Raw genomic sequence first — 21,568 nt, forward strand, 5'->3', positions numbered from 1 at the left:
ATTGATTCGTAATGATGTATATGGGTTTCTTAATGGTAGTATAACAAAATGCCTTCAAATTGACCACTAAATAAAAAGTGAAATTTATTTCTCAAATTTTGTAAAATCGAAGTTGGTGGGCATTATGGGAACAGTCTACAACAACAATATATGCAAATAAATATTAATATACTTCACGTTTTCCAGTGGGTGCAAGAAAGCTTCGAATAGTATTTGTTGTCATAAGCATTAGCTGATGTAATTATCTGTATATATATATAAGGAAACAAAACTGTAAAGTATGTTTTAACAGAACAAACGTACTTGAAACAACACTTGGGTACTACTTTAGGAACTGATCATTACTCGAAGCGAATTTTTACTCACCAATAACTTATTGTGAATTGTATTAAATGTTTCCTAATGCACATAGTCCATTACAATATTAGTAAGGTTTCAAAGTTATGAATATTGTTAAATTTATAATAGAAATGCATCACTATATGATGATATATGATGACGATGTTTATGGCATATGTATCACTAGACGTCATTATGTTATAATACTTGGGTTCTATGTTTCCGTTTCATACCTAGCAATACGAAGAATAACATTATTTAAATTCGAGAAAAGTATGTGTTTAAGCTACAGTAGCTTCCTTGAATATCCTTGTTACTATGGGAAAAATGTCCTGTCAAGAATGATTTTGGTGTAATAGATGTTAGACAAACATTTTTGATTTAATAAATACCGAATATCACAAGTCGTGTTACATGATTATATTGTTTATAGTTACAAAGTATAACAATTTCAAGAGAAGTATATATAACAATAGAACTGAATTGATGTTTTGTTATTTATTTTCAAAATAACAGTGTGTAACAAGAGTTAATGTTTATAATTGTCATTCTCAAGCATATCAAAGAATTCCTTACATAAACACAACACTTGTTTGTTCGGCAGACAGGCTTCTAGTAGCATTTTACACTATCACTTGTGTTCTGTGAGTATGGCAGTGCATTATTTTTACTTTATCTCGTAAACTTTTTCATATTATTAAAATAATTAATAATTTTAATAATTAATAATCATTGATATAGATAATTTGCGTGAAATATTATATATAGGTTTTAGTTCACTCGTTGAAAATTGTTCAGGAAAAGTAGGTGCTCTTGTCTATTGTTTTAGATTAGCCAGAAATCTTCATACTGTTATTCAAGCCGTATAAGATTTCTCCGTTTCGTTTATTGACTTACTAAATAAGTGATTAATTTCACCTCTTGAGAGTGTCTGGTGTAAAGAAAAGTCACTTAACTGAAAAAAACCTTTCTTTCGACTTCACACTTAGGTTTATTCTTTACGTTTTACCCTTCGTTGGAGTTATTTTGTAATTGTTTCCTTCCTGAAAATTTGCTTGGTTTAGCGATGCATTTATTGTTTTGTGAACAAAGTAGAAAATAAAAAGGAACCAAGTGTGTACTCAGAAATATTCAAAGCTCTTTATCAACGTGAAATTATAATTTTGCGTGTCCATTTATACTTAATGGTCTATATCAATATGAAACTAGAATTATTTTGATATTTTTCACTTTTTCTCAGACTAACCAAAGGAAACTTTTATTATTCATATCTTAATAATGATGATTAATAAGAAAATTTAGGTTTGTGTACTTTGTTTGCTTCTTTTGTAAATCATAAGCGGTATTTGAACTGCAGTCTCATATCAATGTTCTATATTCCCAATATACATGATCTTAAATATGTGAGATATAATGGTATAATGTTTTATGTTTATATGTAGAAATTATGATGTAAATAAATAAATCTTATTCAGCTATATTTATTATGAAAATAAAATATGCACTTTCACTTAATTACTTCACTACTCGTCCACAAATAAATTTGTAGCTTATTAAACATATAATATCATGCTGTCAACATTTGTCTTTATTTTCTTACTTCCGAATTCAGTTTAGGGGCGGATTTTACATTACAATAAAGAAGGCACTGCACACATACTCACTTATATTTCTTCAATTTTAACAGCAAGAAATGAAAACAATACAATGAATAGTCTTTATTCAGAAAGGAGATGAATTGTCATACGAAAATCTTTTAATTATGGTGAATTGAAGTTGACATTATCAGGCTCTTAGTACAGCCGATCAGTTTACAAATATCATTTAGTGTAAATTAGTAATAATAATATGATTTTTTTAGCTGTTTAAAAGCAAAAAATCAGATGAGAGGGAAATATGTTAACAAACAATATTCTAGGACTTTATTTCGTTAATTCTAAGCCAATATCAGGAATAGGAGTTACATTTCAATATAAGATAAAGCTTGGTCATAACAAACAATACTTCCTTAGTGGTACTGAAAGCAAAACAGGAAACGTTGTGATATCTGATACATTCGACAAACAGAACTGCTTGCTTCCTAATATTATGAAGAGAAATTTTACTTAGTAAGCCAATTAAATTTTGCAGTCTCCTTTTATATGGTTATTAAATATGTTGGTGATGGAAAGTACTATACTGATTAAAAATATCTCAGCTATACAGATTGCAAGCTGGTCAAAATGGCTGTTAACCATAATATCAAACCATTTGTTACTATGTTTGATTTACGTAATAGTGTCAGTTACGCCGGTCAAATGTTGTGCACTTTCCAGCACTCAAAATTATTTTTTATGACTATCCCAAGAAACAACTCACCGTTTACTAAAGTAAACTTGTATGTCTCCAGGTGTGCGTATGATGTGCAATCAATTGAAACATCAACTTCAAACGCAGCTGCTGCAGTACATTTCTTGCTTTCCCAAAGGATACTTAGGTAACTACATCGTTCACGACTCCGCAACTTGAAAGTGCTGCATCTAATGTTCATGAAGTTCGCAACGTACATTCTTCCAGTTATGAAACTCAAATACTGTGGAAGTGACATCTACGTCCATTTCCGAGTTTATACATATAGCGTGTTTATGAACTAGACAAAAAATTTCAAATAAGTGATTCCTCACTTCAAAATAAGCAAAACGTTCATTTGCACATGTGGTCAAAAGCATAGTTTCAGAGCTATGACCGTCTACGCCGTACGGAAATGAACTTCGGGAGCAAGCATTTTCAAAATTATTAGCTATTGAGATGAGTCGGCATTTTATATTTTTAGACTTGTAATTTCTAACCCAAAATACTTGATTCGGATTTTTCTACGGTGGCGCAAGGGTGTCCCAGTTAGGAAATAAAGGATCCTTTATATTCCGTTAGGACATACGAGTCCAATTCATGACAGAAAGAACAACGAACCACCAAGTAACAAATGTCATTGAAAGACCGTCAATAGTTTGATCCAAGTCAAGATAACAATAGAATTTCAGTGTGTTGTGTGAAGTTGGGTTACTACAATTGGAGCTGAATGTAGTGGATAATAGGAATTAAACATTATCAATATCTGCACGTACATGACCAAAGTCATTGATTTGTGCGCTAAAGGAGACTGACATTAATAAGACAGTCAATTGATTCAATGAGGATTTGCGAGAAAATGCTAGTATCCCAGCAAAAAAGGATCAATAGATGCAATGTTCTACACCACAAATTCACTGCCGTTCTTTGCCACGTAAAGAACACCTTATTTTTTTTACAACGTATGGGAACTGATGACGCATGTATTGACTTCGTAATTGCTCGTTTACGCCACTATGTGTGTGAAGGAAAAAATGCAGCTTCTAACTGATAGAGAAAATTGTGCATTTAAGATTACATCGGGAGGGTATAGCTTCGTTGACAAAGATGGTATTCAGCTACTACAATATATTGTGTGTCGTGTCATGTTGTCGTTGTAATGATGCTCCTCGCCTCTTCTAATTGGAACATTTGTTTCACAGTATATACACATACTCTCGTTGAAAGGTATGAAGTTGGATTTCTCTAGAATCTTTCACGAGCAAAATGACACAGTAGTGAAAGTATGATATGAGCTTTTACTAATAGCTAAGAAAATAATCTCATACTATTGGTTAGACTATGTATACTAACTACGAAATTCTCCCCAAACTTCGTATTAAAAGCACCTACTATTGTACTTGGTAATAAACGATAGGCACAATTCATAAAATATAACCTTCAACAACACGGTGAAACTGAAAGGTAATGAAATTACATTGGGTAATTTCAGGTAGTTCATAAAAAAAAATCTCCGTTTTTTGCCCTCCACGGATACATGTCAGTGTTTTGTTTTAATATTTTACTATTGGTCCGTAAATAAAATGGTTAATAGAAGAAATTCGGAAACATTGGAGACAATATACGTAGTTTCTGTTGTCTTCTCTGCTATTAGTATATTCTTGTTGAAAATAATTTAACTTGAGACAGTTTTGTAGCAATATCAAAAGTTGGAGTACCACCAATGTTACTGTTACAGGTTCCTTATCTGTATTTATAAATCTAGCAAAGAACAGAAATCTTGCAATTGCTGGTGCGCACTGCCTAATCTAACTGCAAACCTTAAGTACAAGAATACTACCAGAGAACCTCAAGAAAATATTATTATTAACTATTAATGTTGTTAATTATGTTAAACGAAGTTCTCTGAATGCTCCTGTCCGCAATGTTTTATTTGACAACCTGAGTGGTGAACATAAACATTTACTTCACCGAAGTTTGTTGGTTATCAAAATTTATTATGTTAGGTAAGCCGTAAATAGTTAAGTAGTAATGAGTTTAGGAAAATATTACCATTTTTCTACTTTAAATGATGGCATAGTTGTACTTTCTCTTGGGATCGTAACTCTCTAGTCATGGTTCGCAGCTAGTGATTTTCTGTATGGATCCACCATCTGATTTTGGATATTCTTTGTTTTACCTGCGTGTCTCCTTTATGATAGTGACATTCTGTAGTAGAGTTAAGGAGTATATGTAAAGAGAGGGGGATAAGAGCTTATTGGCGACTAAAGTAAACATAACTTAATGATCGTATTAATAAATATAAAGATGAACTTATTAATCGTATCAAAAAAGTATGAAGACAAACAAACCAGATTGGAATTAACCCAAACATTTGCATTTGAAAAAGATTTATTTGAAGAGTCGAAACAAGAAACATTTGAATCACAGTCAATTAATGTAAGTCTTGAAAATTCAGCGTTCAAATCAAGATTACAAACATGGGATTTAAAACATATTAAAAAGAACATTATTCTCTATAACAATGTATCACTCAACACTAAAGGCTTTAATAAGTAGACTGAGCATCATTTAAAAACATTGCTCGTTGATAGATAACATTATAATAAACTGACAATATAAGAAATCAAAGACATTCAGAACTGATCCTTTAGCACTATTAACAAAAAGATATTCCAGTCAATCAATGTAAAAGAATTCGTAGCTAATCCTAAAGAAATATAAAGAACAATAATAGTATGGATGAGTTCTAAACTAGAGGTTCTGGATGGATACATATAAACTACATAGAGTTAGCACTTAATAATTATGCACCTTATAGAAGATCATCATACATAGAACTACCAGATGAAATTAAAATTAATCAAGTAGTTATTAATGTAAAAAAACGAAGATGTAAAATGTTTCATACATTCAATTACTTCTGCAATACTTCATGTCAAAAAAAAAAAAAAACAGAACGACCATCAAAGTACAAGCATTTAAAGACTTGGTCGAAAAATGTAAAGATATTGAATTCCCAGTAAAGCTAAGTGATACTTCAAAAATTGAAAGGCAAGTCTATATATCCATTAACGTATACATACAACGAAAATCATATGGTGTACATTTTATATCATACTCAAAACAAGAAAAAACACCCTTGTGATTCTATTATGTGTAAAAGAAGGAAATATAATACACTAATGGTGGATCAAAGACCTAAGTAGATAAGCTAGTAATCAGATAACTAAATGGAGAGCTTGAAAATAATTATATGATACATATTTGTTATACTTTTGCTCAAAATATGCAATAGATAAACATTAGGAAGATTGTTCTACTCACAAATCTGTTAAAACATAAATTCCAGCAGAAGATACATACTTTGAATTTCAGGACTAGTAATATACGATGAAAATACCATTTGCGATTTAAGCTGATTTTGAATGTTTTCTGAGTAAGGCTATGGTGTATCAAGAATATTATCCAGAAAACGTATCATTTACGAAAAATATCAACACCATAGGCCATTCGGATTCAGTTATTACATTCTGAAAACTTATGGAACAAAAACTGATAATGTTGTGAACATAGATGAAGATCCGGCTAAATGGTTCATAGGAATGTTAAAGAAAGTAGACAAACATTTATTAAATATATATCAACAAAATAATACTTTACCCTTAACACGTAAAGAGAGAAAAGAATTCAATGAAGCTGAACATTGTTCTTACTGCAAAGTAGAATATACTAAAGAAAAACATATAAAGTTAGACATCAATAATGATATAAATTGAAAGTTTGTAGTTGCATTATGTAATAATTGTAACTTAAACGTTATTGTACCTAAGTGAGATTGTACATAACCTGACTGGATATGTTTCTCACTTGTTTATAAATGAGCTAAGATATATTAAGGAACAAATAGGTTAAATATCTGATAAAGAGCAACGATACATATCGTTCAGTAAAAAAAGGTTGCAACTATTAAATTAACATTCATAGATTCCTTTAGATTTCTGGCGTGTAGTTTAGACAAGTTATCATCAAACTTAACAAAGGAACAAATGGTTCATACCCAACGCTTCTATCGTGACGAAGAACAATTTAAACTTGTAATAAAGAATGATGTTTATCCAAATGATTTGCAAGCGATTGGAGAAGTTTAGAAATAGGAAATGACCACCAAAGTAAGCATTTTTCACCAAGCTTACTAACACACACATATTAGTGAGAATGCAAAGAATATGTGGGAAACATTTGAAGTTAATAATCACGGACACTATCATAATCTATATATAAAAACGCATATGTTGTCATTAGAAGATGTGTTAGAGTACTTTATAGAAACATGTCTTAAAGCTTATGGTTTTGATCCTTCTTCGTACCACCGGGTTTAGTTGTTGATGCGATGTTCAAGATAACAGATATAAAATTATATTTATTAAGAGAGTACGATATGGTGTTAATGATAGCGAAAGGAATAAGAGGCAGTATGAGTAAATGTTCGAAAAGATATATAAGGGCAAACAATAAATATATGAAGGATTACGAAAAGAATAAAAATTGTTTTATCTAAATTATTATTTACGAAAATACTTTGTGGGAGACATCGTAACTTAGTGGTAGAGCGTTCACCTCCGGTGCTTGGGGTCCCTGGTTCGATCCCAGCTGCCACCGTGTGGACTTCGTGGTGGACAAACTTCGTGCTCGTGGGTTTTCTCGGGGTTCTCCCGTTTCCTCCCACTTTCATCATTCCAACATTTCATTCATTTCTCATCTTCACCATCTCCTTAAAATAACCGGCATAAGCGTGGGACGTAAAACTTAAAGATTTCATTTCATTTATTCAAACACTTTGTATTTATGGGCTATGAATCAATATGTACTGTGTAAAAGATTTAGACGGTTAAGTGAGGAAGAAATAGAATACCTTTGACAAAGATTATAAACAATTCCGATACTGATTATATACCAGAAATAGATCTTGAGTATCCAAAATAATTACATGCTATCAAAAAGACCATCCATTAGCTCCTCACAATATATCTCCACCTGCTTCAAAACAATCAAAGCTATTAACAAGTCCTTCTGTTAAAAAATATGTGAATCACTATCGAAATCTAGTAAAAGGTTTGTCACTTGGAATAAAGTTAAAGAAAATATCTCGGGTAACAGAAAGTGAATAATCAGATTATCTAAAGAATTATATATATTGAAACGCACGTATAGTAACTATAGCAACAAACGCGTGTCAGGAAAACCTTCTATAATCTCATGAATAACAGTGTATTCGGGAAGACAATGGAAAATATTAGAAAGACATGTAAGCCTATAAAATAGAATGTGGTTCAGCAACGGTGGTAAAACTAATTGCTCATCCGAATTTTAAAGATAAAATTGTATATACACTGTGGCTATGTGTGCTTAGGATTATATAAAACGAAATTGGCTTTTAATAATCCTATATATAGTGTAAAGGGTATCTTATAGCTACCAAAATTTATAATATACAACTTTGATTATAATGTAATAAGGCTAAAACATGAAAACAAGATCGTAGTATATTATACAGATCGAAACGTATTATAATTACCATATTCAAACAAATATATGAAAAAAATTCTTGATTACTTCGACACAAGTGATTACTCTCAAGATAATAGATACAAGATACAACAGATTAATAACAAAATACTTGGTAACATCAAGGATGAATTTAAAGGCACAATAATATAAGAGTTTGTACGTTTGAGAAGTAAAATGTACTCAATAAAGCACCTTAAATGGATCTAACAGTCAAAAGATTTTGTGATAAACCCCATAAGGAAAAATCTAAGAAAGTGGAAGGTATTAAGAAAAGTGCTATATATAGAGAACGAATACAAAGACTGTTTGTTCAATAAAATGGAGTACTTTTAGAATGTTATATTTAATTAGGAGTTATAGGCATGATATATTTAGCGTAGAATAAATAAGTTAGCATTAAGTTGTATAGGTTATAAGGAATATGTTTTGAAGGATGAGGTATCTACAATACGATGGCGTCATTATAATAGAGAAGTACATTTAGTTTAGTTATAGTTTTAGATATTAATATTTATGGATATCATAAAATATGTTCCCCAGTGATAGAGTATCTGTTAATATATTATGGAGCTTAACCCTTCATTCAATGGCATTTTAAATTTGTTCTAGCTCAATAACTAACAATCCTATAATGAATAAAAAATTTTGGGATTTTTGGCTCTTAAATTTTTGATAACTCGGAAAAGTGCAATTACTTATGTCTTAAAATTGTATATAGTTTTTGATAGTGTTTTTTAAAATTTTTTCGACTAGTGTAAAAATTAAGATTTTATAAATGTGACATTTTACATTAGGTTATGAAATTTGTTAATCCATACAAGAAAATCATTCGAAATATAACAATCCCTGTTGGATTTTAATTTTTAACATTGACCAAATAGAACCTATTTTATTAAGGATTCTTTTTTTAAATGTGTACATATATCCAACTCATATTTTTGTCAGAAAATGCCATAATCTTTATTTATAGAGACATCACATTGAAACTTAGGGGGTCCAAATAACTTGAAAATATTTGGGATATATGTGACATTTTCTCAAGTGAGTTGATAACACTAACATTTTTTTATAAGATCTCGATGTATGTTTTCACAATCTATACGTTGATATTAGCAATTGTGTAGGAAAGATGTTCATTCTTAAGTAAGTATAGACATCGTGATTACTCGATGTTGCATGATTACTAGTACAGCTTCCATACACAAGAGAGAAAGTGAGATTACTTAAGATATTACTTAGTTTATTCTCGTAATACTGCGTCAATGAGAGCGCTATCTGGTAGCTGGTTCGGTTGACTGAGAACGTTTACGTAAGCTGTGATGTTTTATTCTGGTTAGTTGCGCCATGTGTTGTAGCTTGTTCAAGAGATTGATTACGTAAGAGACGATGTTGTCTAATCTTATTAGATTGCCTCATTAATAGCACCATCTGGCGACTGCTCTGTAGCGAAGGAAAAGTAACAAATGTGTTCGCGGTTTGCGTGAAAGATATTGCTTGTAGCAAATCACGTTCTGCCCACAAGTTGTTTGAAAGTCCGGATTCCAAAGAAATATATATGTGCTATTGCTTCACTCTTCAAGCGAACTGAATTATAAGTGTGTGTATGTGTGTGTGCATCTATTAGCATTAGTATATGAGATTCCTTCATAACTCATTGAAATATTAAGAGATTTAGATCAAATGAAAACTCTCTCAAAACAAAATTTTACTTTCTTTGTGATTTTAAACACTACAAAGTAATAATTGAATTCCCTATTTCCAATGATCTTTAATGACATTTTTAACAAATTATGTTGAACAATTTAATTTTTTACATCAGCTTTATCCGGGACATATTTAATAAAGAGTATACATTTGCAATCTTCAAAAGCAGGAATGAGGGACATATATCATACAAGACTATGCACAGAGCACTTAACTTCGTTGTACATTGACAATTGTAATCATGTAAATGCTTTTACATTATCTTTCTGTGTTGAATATTATTAGTCAAGGTGCTTTTAGTGGGTAATTTCGGTTACTTATAGCGCCAGAATAGTGAGCTTGTTGTGCGGTTTGCATTCCAGTTATATAATTTGCCTTGAGGCTTACATTTACTATTATTTAAACTAAGATATTAGGATTTAACAACTTATTCTGATATTTTAACAAATACTGAAGCAAACTTATGTAAAAGTCAATAGAATTTTTTCAATATTTTATCAGTTCCGGAATTAGATATTCCTCGTTCAATCTTATCATTGACTTTCACTTCTCGCACAAGATCTCTCAATTGTCATAAATTATCATCACTAAGAAACTAATCTGCAATAATTTTGTCTAATCATCTTCTAAAAGTATTTTCTAAAAAATTGAACAACTACACTTTGGAAATAATTGAAGTATTTTTCTAAACAAAGGTATAAAGAAACAGTTTCTTCCTAGTAATCAAAGCAACATGGATGAAAATGGAAAAGACTATTGCTATCTTCGGACATCGTTTCTTCAAATCACCTTTATCTTCTTCATATTTCTTCAGACAGAATAAAGGTTTGCCTAACTTCACGCCATCTTAAACTCCTTATTGAATCGCAACTGCTGTATTACTTAGACTAATATTATCCTCTTGAATTTGCCAATTTTTCTTCTTCACTTTCCGGGACTTAAAAAGTAGTTTTTTGAAAATGATCTTAGTACTGTCCTAAACGACCGCAAATTGTCATTCTTGATAAACACCCTATTAATTCTTTATGATTAACAGATCGCCCAAAAACGATTGTTTGTGTATAATTTTGATATTTTTTCTATTGAGTCTGAAGATTTAAATCTCGAATAATGACACAACTGGTTGGATCAATTAAAAAACCAAATCGCTGAAAAATTTCGACTTGTTTGATCATTTGATTTAAATATAAAGTAGGTATGACTAGACATTTAAGCACAATCCCTGATATAACACACTCATTATTTAAACGAGTTTGTTCAAATCTTTTATGAATCGAACACTTCTAATTCCTTCTCTGAGTAATGAACAATGCGCTGTAGAATCTAAAGATAACTGAGTCGTTAGCAGAAACAATGTTCTCACAATACAGTTACATGGTAAAATGTCAGCAATTTTAAATTTTCAAAGTGCAAGTTAAATTTATTTTCATTATAACTTCATCATTCGTAGAAAATCGTACCACGAATAACTGTCAACCATACTTTTTGCCAGACACTATGGTGTGGGGTTAAATTAGAATATAATATCCATAAAATACAAATAACTCTCCTACTATTTAGAAACCTTTAGGGAAGGATGATACAGTATCATTCATTTCTGAAGAGAAAACTTCATGTCTTGGATAATTCGATAGACAAGATATGATCCCCTGTTTCTGAGGTTTTACAATATTTTGTCTTAATTCCCGAAGAATTACTCTCGAAAGTTATTCTATGCCTGAAAGCGTTCCAAAAATTAAAACCAATAGATGACTTAACTATTTTATGATTTTGAGTTTTGTTATCGGTCATTCACCTATTAAATTCCAATTGACTACTTTGCTTAAAATAAATCATTTCAATATATCTAACAATTATATTCTACATTTAAGAAAATAATCATCAAGCAATCTATATCGCATGGCGGAGTTCATGCCACTCTGGGAGTTAATGCCACTCAGATTCAAACCCAAATAACCATAAAATATGAACGGAATACATTTTTGAACTATGAAATGGCCTACTAAATTAGTAAGGCCTTGTCTACGATACATTTTCTGATATTAATGCATGTTTACTAACTGGCATAGTAAATAATGATACAAATCCTTTAAAAATTTCTTCCAAAATCATACGAATTTCAAGTGTTTTATGTGCTTTGAAATATAAACTGTAGGAATCATCATCATCGAAAGGTAGTACGATTCAAAAGATCTCCAATTGTATATAAAATATTTAAAAAAATGATAACTATCATCTCAAGAATAATCTTCATTTCTGGAAATATTTCTGCTAAAATTTCACTTTATTTGTTAAATGATTATTTGAGAGTTAGATTACCTTCAACTCTACTGATGTATCATTTATACAGCAAGTTGTCTAGCATACTTCAAATAATTGGCTTTTAGAGCAGAAAATTTATTATTAAATACATTCAGAAAATGTGGGATTCAAAGAGTTAACCACATTGTACAATAAACGAGATGTTTAGGTGTTTAACTATTAATCGTTGGAACTTGTTGATAACAGTTACACATTCCAAAATATCTATGACAATTAGCTTGTCTTCTATTATCATAAGCATACTGTCTCTGTTCCTCAAACACAACACGAATAGAAAATTGGTTAACATTTTTTACACTATTGGCATATACCTCCAACTTGTTATCGATAAGTTAGAACAACCTATGTTATTATCAGAATGTTTACCTAGATTCTCCAACCTTGAATAATTTTAAACTCTAACATTAGAAAAATAGGACAAACTTATTGGCACATCACCAAAGCTTAATTATCGGGAAACCCTGAAGATCTATAGTTCAATATTCATTAAGGTCTTCAGGGTATCAATCACAAAATCATTATGCTTTGAAGAAGATATGAATAATACCGTAATTATAAATTTACTCATATAAAAAACAATAACTAGATACCATAGGAAACTAAAAAAAGTTTTAGTAGTATGGAAATAGATGTACTGCACAACCAATTTACACGGTATTAATCAAAAGAATCACTACATTTCTAAAACACTTTTCCAATCTCTTCATCCAACAATATTCAACGCATACCAAAAATCCTGTAGAACATACTTTGTATTAATACACAAAATCTTTATCAATTTAAATATTACAGCTCCAATCAGTATTTATAATTTACTGCTCTTATCATAGCAATAAAAATCGATTTAACCCATTAGTGCACAAAGTTTATTAGCTATGTTTGTCATATTATTTGGCTGTTTTTCATGCAGGGGACTGCAATGAACAGATTTTGATTAATATATATTTTGGTTACGTCATAATAGGGTAGTTACGTAACATCCGATAAATCGGACGCTGTGCACGATAGTCACTTAAATCGTTAGGACTCGATTTATAATGATTCTGTACTTTCTTAAATGTTCTTACAACGAAATACGGTAATATACATAATTTTGAATAACGAAGAACGCATTGAAGAACGCATATATAAATATAATTAGAAACGAAGAAAAAGAAAAGAAAATTTATATACACATTAGAGTTTTACAGGATTGTTCTCAATTCATATACATTGTTTATTCTTACATTACATTATCATTTTACTGATGATACGGATAGAAGTATTTAGGATGAAGCCCTCTAAGGCACTTATGAACTTAGACTTTCCTAAGCATTTATTATAAGCACATTTTCGTCCAGGTTTGCTTACTATTGGCCAATGATCATAGCGATCATTGTGCTCATCTTGAAGGGCCTTTTTTATTGACTTTCCTTGTCGAAACGCTGTTCCATACTTCATCAATAAAGAAATAGCCTTCTAAAACTGAGAAGTGAAACAATGTATTTCTTGGGTTGAAGCTTCTTTGACAATAACCAAGAATTCACAACTGAAACAAGTCGGAAATATGCAAATATTGGCCAGTATCATTTTTGCTTCCTTGTTCTTGTTCAGTACGATACCAACTGATCTAGTGAATCTACTCCTTCAATTCCTTTATTGTAGCTGGCTATATTGTTAGGCTACTCCACACTTATCCTTGACATCTTTTCCAGAGACCACCGAATTGTTGAACCCAACAAAATTTGTTCGTAGCTCGTTTCCACCATAACTGCATTGCTGTCGTTCAACCTAACAAGGCTAGTCTTTTCGTTGCTAGGATAATCATGTGCAACTCCTGGTTCTTTCTTCATTTCTTTGATTTCCTTAGTGGGCAATTGCGGATTCGTCCCTGCTGAATTGTACCTTGTGCACGAATACCCATATTACTCAGATGATTCATGAGATCTATGGAAGTAAAGTAATTGACGAATAATATTTTATACTTTGCATTACGTGGACTGCTTGCCGAAGTTAGCAAAGATAATACGACACTAATCTTTTTCTTTTTCTGTATTCAATTGGAAACACATGATATAACCTGAACTGCTAAAATGATTCAGTTTTGGTACCCTAACTGGGTGGCTTTCCTCTTATAAATTGTTTTGCATAAGTAACGTACTTTCGTCAATTGAAATTTGTTTCCTCAAGGCCGCAACATTTTTGGAACTAAGACGAAACTTTGCCTACATTTAATTTCAGCTTGTATAAAGGATCCGCATCAGCGACTCGTTAGCATCGTTGCTCAAATGAAGTTACATTCTATATTACGTTACATAAACATTTAATAATTAGAAGTAATTGTGATATTCCTACGTAATTGTAGATATTCATTAAAAAATCAATCCATATAATGTAAAATGGTTCTGAAATTAACCAAAGACTCAACACAAGCAAAATTCAAATATGTATTACCTAGTCAAATATTTAGCTTGTAGTGAATGCATATGTCCCTCATGCACAGCGTCCGATAAATCGAACGCCTACAATTTACATCTCACCTATCTCGTGCTAATGTAAATCATAACTAAATATGTAGTTAGTAATAAATGTTGGTATCTATACTTTAACTTTTATACAAAATTTAAAGCTTTACGAACAACTGTATATTTATTTATATGTAAATAGTCTAACCATCCGTGAAACAGCATACTGCCTCACCGCCATGTTTTGTTCTTCGACAAATGAAGTACAGACAGTCAATGTTATCGAGTCAACCACAGAAAACGTAGAAAGAATAGATAGTAGAATCACAAACTACTAAGAATTAAAGGGCTAAAAACAGACAGTTTCTTCGAAAAATGGAGAAAAGCACGCGTCCGATTTATCGGATGCTGTGCACTAATGGGTTAAATAAGAAAATGGAAATTGATAGATATTTAAAATTTTTACAAACTCATACCCGTCAAATGGTAGTTGAAGGACGAGGAGGATTCGTCTGTTCAATATATTTGAATGCGAATGTAAAGATTCTAGTGCACAGATTTCTCAGCTCTATACTTCGTAGACCTATTACCTTGACAACACAAATTAGCAACACTTTCCTTTACTCAAAGTCATCTAAATAGAATTATTAATGATATTGGGCAATGGAAAAACTCTCTCTCTCTCTCTCACACACACACACCTATACACGTATTTGCGTACTTGTTAGCTGCGTGTTGGAGAACCGACTTGTTGGAACCAAATGTGCATAAAAAACTAAAAGAGATACAAAAACGAGTGTCAGATCAAAATCCATGAATTGTATCCAGATTTGCGGTGGGAAAATACTTATGTCACTATTTCTGGTAGTTTCTTGGGAAATACGTGTGGTGCCGTACTATATTTATTGGATCCTGTTGCCAACATCACCTGGAAGATGTAAATAGTACCGGTACCAATAACATATCTGGAAGATCTAATGTTACACACACACACACACACACACACACACACACACACACACACACACACTATTAACATGCTTCCACAGTATTGCAGGCGTTATGTAGACCTCTACAGTGTTGCAATATTTCAGTTACCTATAATGTAAATAATAGCACAAAGCAGAAAAGTACACTCAGTTCTAGGGCAATAAGTCTACAAGAATTTGAAAGTATGTGAAAAGAAACCACATAGTTGTCTATATTTATATTACCAGATATTCGTCAATTGAACTTTCTACACCACCCGTTAAATTTGTACGTTTACCGGGAGACTGTACGTTTGGTCTCCACTTCGATTTATCGAATTAGAAGTGGGTATTTACAACAAGTTCTACCGGGAAAGAAACAACGCGTTCGTAAACGGGGCGAGAGGCAGTTTGAGGTTTGCGATGACTTTGTTAATAAACGATGTTTGCTGCATTTGTTAATAAACGCTCAGAATGTTGTATCCATCTTTACGATTTACACTCCCCCCATTCAAACAGTTCCTCTGCCTTCTACGTGACGATGACGTAGAAACATTGTCACGACACTGAGACTCATTTTAAGTCACATTCCCCGATATAAAGGAAAAGCATAAGATCTCAACTGTTTCGAAGGAAGAATGTTAACACAGATACATAAATACGACTTGCTGAGAATTTTAACGCGTAGCAGTTTTATGTATTTTTTCTTAAGTACTTAGACGTTTTATTAGAGGCATTTGAAGTTGTATTTCGGATAAATGAACCGAACATGCGAGATATGTAAGATACATGCGAGATTTGTAAGATACTGTATTTTTATCAAATATTTTAGACGTTGACCCCTCCCCTTAGTATACGCATTTCAGTGAAAGTGATATGATGAAACCATGCTCTAGAGTAGTTCTAAATATTTTCAGTAATCCTCCTCGAACATTCTATGATGATGAGACAGCGAACGCCGATTTGAATGCCGAGAAATAAGTAAATTAATTCCTCCTTCCTTTTGCTTACAAGGAGAATTTCGAAAACTCTGAAATACGTATTCCATTGTTTTTAGTTCAGAGTTGGTATACCAATTTTCGCATTTTCCATTTAAGCGAATTTCACATTTTATGACATTTTCTGAATAAATAGTGGTAAATTTTAATATTATAGAAATCATCTCTTTTTTCCATCTTTAAGAGGGGAATTTTCGGAAACATACTTTCAGTTATTTTTAGTTAAGAAATCAAAGCCAAATTTCACACCTCAAACGTAAGCAAATGCAGAAATGTTAATAGGTAGACACTATCCTCCATCCTCCTCTTAGGACAGAATTTTCGAAAAAGCTAAACTTTTTGGTTTGTTTTTAATTGAGTTTAATTTTCAAATTTCACGTCTCCAATATAAAGAATTCTTACATTTATCATTTCTAAAAATAAATGAAATAAAATATAGTTGAGAAATTAATGTTATACGAATTACTTCTTTCTTGTTTAGGTGCGGAATTTTTCAGAAACTGTGAGAAAAATGTTCAGTTATTTTTAATGGTTAGTTTATATGCCTAGTTTCATCTTCCTTACCTCAGGGATTAGCAAGATACACTATCCTATTTACGCCCCTAAGGACACATATTTCCCAAAATCTTTCTTTATCCCTTGCTTTCGTCAAAAAGAGTATTCTTTCTAATTATAGTATTATGGCTTGGTCGATAATAATTAGTAACTCACTTATATTGTTTTATATACAGTATACATTATTAATATTTTTATTATAATTTTTGTTGCTTTTACTGATGATTTGAGAATACAATGCTGCAACTAAAATTGCAGAAACAGTCAAAGACATGTGCAAATGATGTGGGTGTGAAGTATGTAGGGATTAAGAATATGGGCGCTTATAAAAAATGTTGGAACAATTGCCCTAGAGGATCCCAAAACTTTAATTCAGAGAACACAGCGTCTTGTATCATTTCCCACTTTATAACACTACAACGAATAATCTATAAGAGCATTGCACTTTTGATAAATTACCTCACTGAACAGTAATAAATGATCACGGAAGGCTGACATGAAATGGAGGCTTCACACTAGATTTGCTTCTTCCTTACATAACTAAACATTAAGCATAATCCGGAAGTATCATTATAGATAAAGTGAGGCTGTAGAAAAAATGAACTTTTCCTCTAATAGTGAAAAGAATACCGTCAAATGGGGTGAATAGAAACATGGGGGTGAATAGAAACAAAACTCCCAGATTAGTTTTGGATTTATCTGGACGATAAATTAATCAAGAAAACTGAAATTTCTTAACATAGTCTTATACGGCTAAAGTGTCAAGGGCAGAGACAAAATGTTTTACTGAGTTGGGAACACTGAGGTAGACGGCAGTAGCATTAATGTGTTTCTGAAATCTTACACGGTATTTTAGCGCTCCTTAAACTTTCTTGGTAAGTATGACATTTTCATATTTGTTGCATTTGAACATATGCCTATTTTGTAGTTTGTTGTTTCATTTACTGACGTTCATAGTAAAAGTTTTCCTTTTGTAAATTATTTTTAATCAAAATTTAACTTTACTGGGTTATTGCTATGATTTTTAATTAGTGGGGTGAATAGAAACACTTCTTGGAAAATTCTTGAAATTCCTCAAGGAGTGGAAAATTCTTGAGGAGCAGAAAAAAGGACCTGATAGGAATGTATCAACCATCTCTAAGAACAAATTTCCAAGTCTTCTGAAAAAAAAAAAAAAAAGTGTGAAACTGAAGAAGGAAAATATCAGGGCTGGATTTGAAAAGTGTGGAATTTTTCCTCTTTGTCGAGACCAAATACTGAGGATGTTGCCAAAAAAAGACAATGAACGAGAAGAAACAGAACAGCAAAAGTCATCTCAGACTGTAAACCGTTCCCTTATGGATCTTCTCAGGAGCATGAGAGAAGATGAAAAAATTAAATAAGGGAAGAAGAGAGTACGAATAGATGTTTCTGGTAAGAGTTTTGGTTTGTTTTCTGAAAATGATACATTTTCATCAAATCACAACGAAACTCAACCTACCTTTGTATTGTCGGAAGAGGAGAAAGATAACACTCCAGAAGACAAGATTCCAGACGATCACGAACTAGATGATGGTTTTCTAAAGCTGGTGATTTTGCTGTGGTAAAATGAGAAGCTAAAACTCGATAAGACTATTCAGCACCCAAGTGCGAAAATGGGAACATGATGCATATGTGGGAGTGTTTTATAAGAGAGCACATAAACAATGAAATTTTCAGAACGAAAGTGTTGGGTTTTATTAGGAGTTCGTCAGCACGCTTTAAGTATATGATAACTTTCGGGCCCCTTCGTGGCTAAGCGGTTAGCATACGCGCCTTTGGCGTGGGAGACCCGGGTTCGATTCCCGGCGGGAGCTCATGTAGTTCTGATTCTACGTTAATCAGTAGGTCCACGTCTCATATAGCCTCGGTGCTGAACGGGACGTAAACCTCAAAATCAACTCAACTCATGATAAGTTTCCCTGATGATTTCAGTGGTTTAAATCTTATTCAAATATCATCAAAACTATATGGTCGTTTATACCTATATTGTGCATTGTATTGTTTTATAAGTTTGTAACTTATGTAATACTGGTCTTATTGAACTAATATCTTGCAGGTATCAAATAAATAGTTCGTTTCAACAAATACGCTGTTTCTTTTTTACCTTTCCAATAGTATAAAAGAAACAACAATGAAAATAAAGTAATTGTTTCTATTCACCCCATGGGTAGGGGTGAATAGAAACATTAAGAAAAATCAAGGTGAAGAAAAGTGGAGTTGATAAATTAATATGACGTTTACTGAAATTCATTAGCATATTAAGACCTTTCTTTTGGAATAATCTGATACGCGAAATCTTTAACATTACCAGACTTATATTCTCATATAGCCAAAAATGTGTTTCTATTCACCCCATTTGACGGTAACAGAACATGGACGCAATAATAATAATAATAATAATAATAATAATAATAATAATAATAATAATAATAATAATAATAATAATAGTAATAATAATAATAATAATAATAATAACAATTCAATTTCTTACACATAGTATTCAAGAATAGATAGAGAAAACTGCAGTCTGGTAATAATTATATTAACCAGATTAAAACGTATTAGACACTTCTCAACCCAAAGAGGAAGAGAAAAGTTGAAAGTAAGAGAGGAATAGTAAGAAAAAAATGCAGTTAGTCGTGATTTGAAAAATGGAATCAAATATTGGGAATTAAAAGAGGAAGATGAAGATCGAGAAAGATGAAAGAAGAATTTCCAGACCAGAACCTAAGAAAACACACAATCACACTCACATCTCCCATTAGTCTCAGTACCTGCCAACAGGTACAATACTTACTACTACTACTACTACTACTACTACTACTACTACTACTAATAATAATAATAATAATAATAATAATAATAATAATAATAATAATTAACCACGATAGCTGCTGCGACTAAGTTACTGCGTACGATAGCTCTTGAAACAAAGCATTTTTTTTTGCAAACTATGGGTAGAGTAATTATTTCGGAAGACCTAGTTAATTGAAGTGATCCATAAAGTGGTAGAAATCAACCATTTCCAAGTTTTAACGTTGACCATTATAAAACAAAAACCGTTTTCGGCAATCGATTAAGCATTCCAAGAATACCTTTCATCCCCTTTCGTTACCAACCAAAAGTAGTAGAAATAAACCATTTCCGGTTTTAGGTTAACACTATAAAGCAAAAACAATAAATAGGGACAAGCGGTTTCCTGTAATGGCAAATGCTTTAGATTGGATCTGGCAAGAGATTACCGAGAAATAAATTACCACAAGCAAATCAAGCCCAAAACTTGGCCAAGCTCGAACAACAAATGTATCTAGAGATCTTAATTAGGTTGAGGGCTGCCACCACAAATTTTGTTCCGATTCGGCCAATAGTTATAAAAAAATGTTTATGGCTAATTAAGTAGTTATCAAGAAATAAGGTATGAAATGCAACCCATGTCCACCCTGTTCTTGGACGAGTTTTACCACGGAATTACCAGTCCTTATTTCTCAGGGAATATGCTAGTAGCTCACAAAATTTAGTAAACATCCGGCTAGTATTTAATTGAAAAATAAACTCTAGTAAAAACCGTAAAGAGGATGACGCAATATGTTCTCAATTAATACGGATGTATCATATTTCTTTCACTTCTAGTATTAATAGAGAGATTACTGTCAAGATGCAATACTCTTGGGGTAATTAATGAATTACATACAATATCTTCCATATCTACAATCTATAACACTCAATTTATAACCGGAAGTGATTGATATATGCCATTTATGCATTTAGTATAAAGGGTAGAGTCGAGATAGGATACGTTTATAGAAAACCACTTCTCCTTATATGTTATATTATCTAATCTATTGGGATCAAAACTAAAACCGGAAGTACTTGGGTTTTGCTACTTCCGGTTTGGAGTTTAAGAGAGATAATAACTTACCTGTTCCCACAACGTTAAATTGATTCCATAAAACTGCTTCTCCCTATTTCTTATAGTTAATGCTCCATTTAAATTAAATTGAAACCGGAAGTTATAGCTCATTTCTACACTTTCTTTTTACTAGGGTGTTAGGTACGAAAATAAAAGTTACTCCTGGAACGCTTTATCGATTGCCGAAAACTGCTTCTTACTATCTATTATCGTTTTCGCTCTATAGTGATCAACGTTGAAACAGGAAATGGCTCAATTCTGTTACTTTCAGAATTTACTAGCTTGTTAAATGTGAAGAAGGTTATCCTTGAAAACTTAATTGATTGCCAAAAACATCTTCTCGTTATCTATTATTGTTTTGCTCTATAGTAATGAATGCTAAAACCGGAAATGGCTCACTTCTATCAT

At 31.9% G+C, this 21,568-nt stretch overlaps 1 long non-coding RNA gene across 1 annotated transcript in view; it reads left to right on the forward strand.

Annotated features, from left to right (window-relative positions):
* The first annotated feature begins 916 nt into the window (after positions 1-916).
* Positions 917-21,568, forward strand: part of LOC145683418 (uncharacterized) — a 335,902-nt gene continuing 315,250 nt past the window's right edge. The window contains exon 1 of the long non-coding RNA XR_014131085.1: positions 917-983. This is a non-coding gene — a long non-coding RNA (uncharacterized LOC145683418). The remainder of the gene's footprint in view (positions 984-21,568) is intronic.

Source organism: Thermobia domestica, chromosome 4, assembly GCF_964235325.1.
Source record: "Thermobia domestica chromosome 4, izTheDome1.hap1.1, whole genome shotgun sequence".
Classification (NCBI taxonomy): Eukaryota; Metazoa; Arthropoda; class Insecta; order Zygentoma; family Lepismatidae; genus Thermobia; species Thermobia domestica.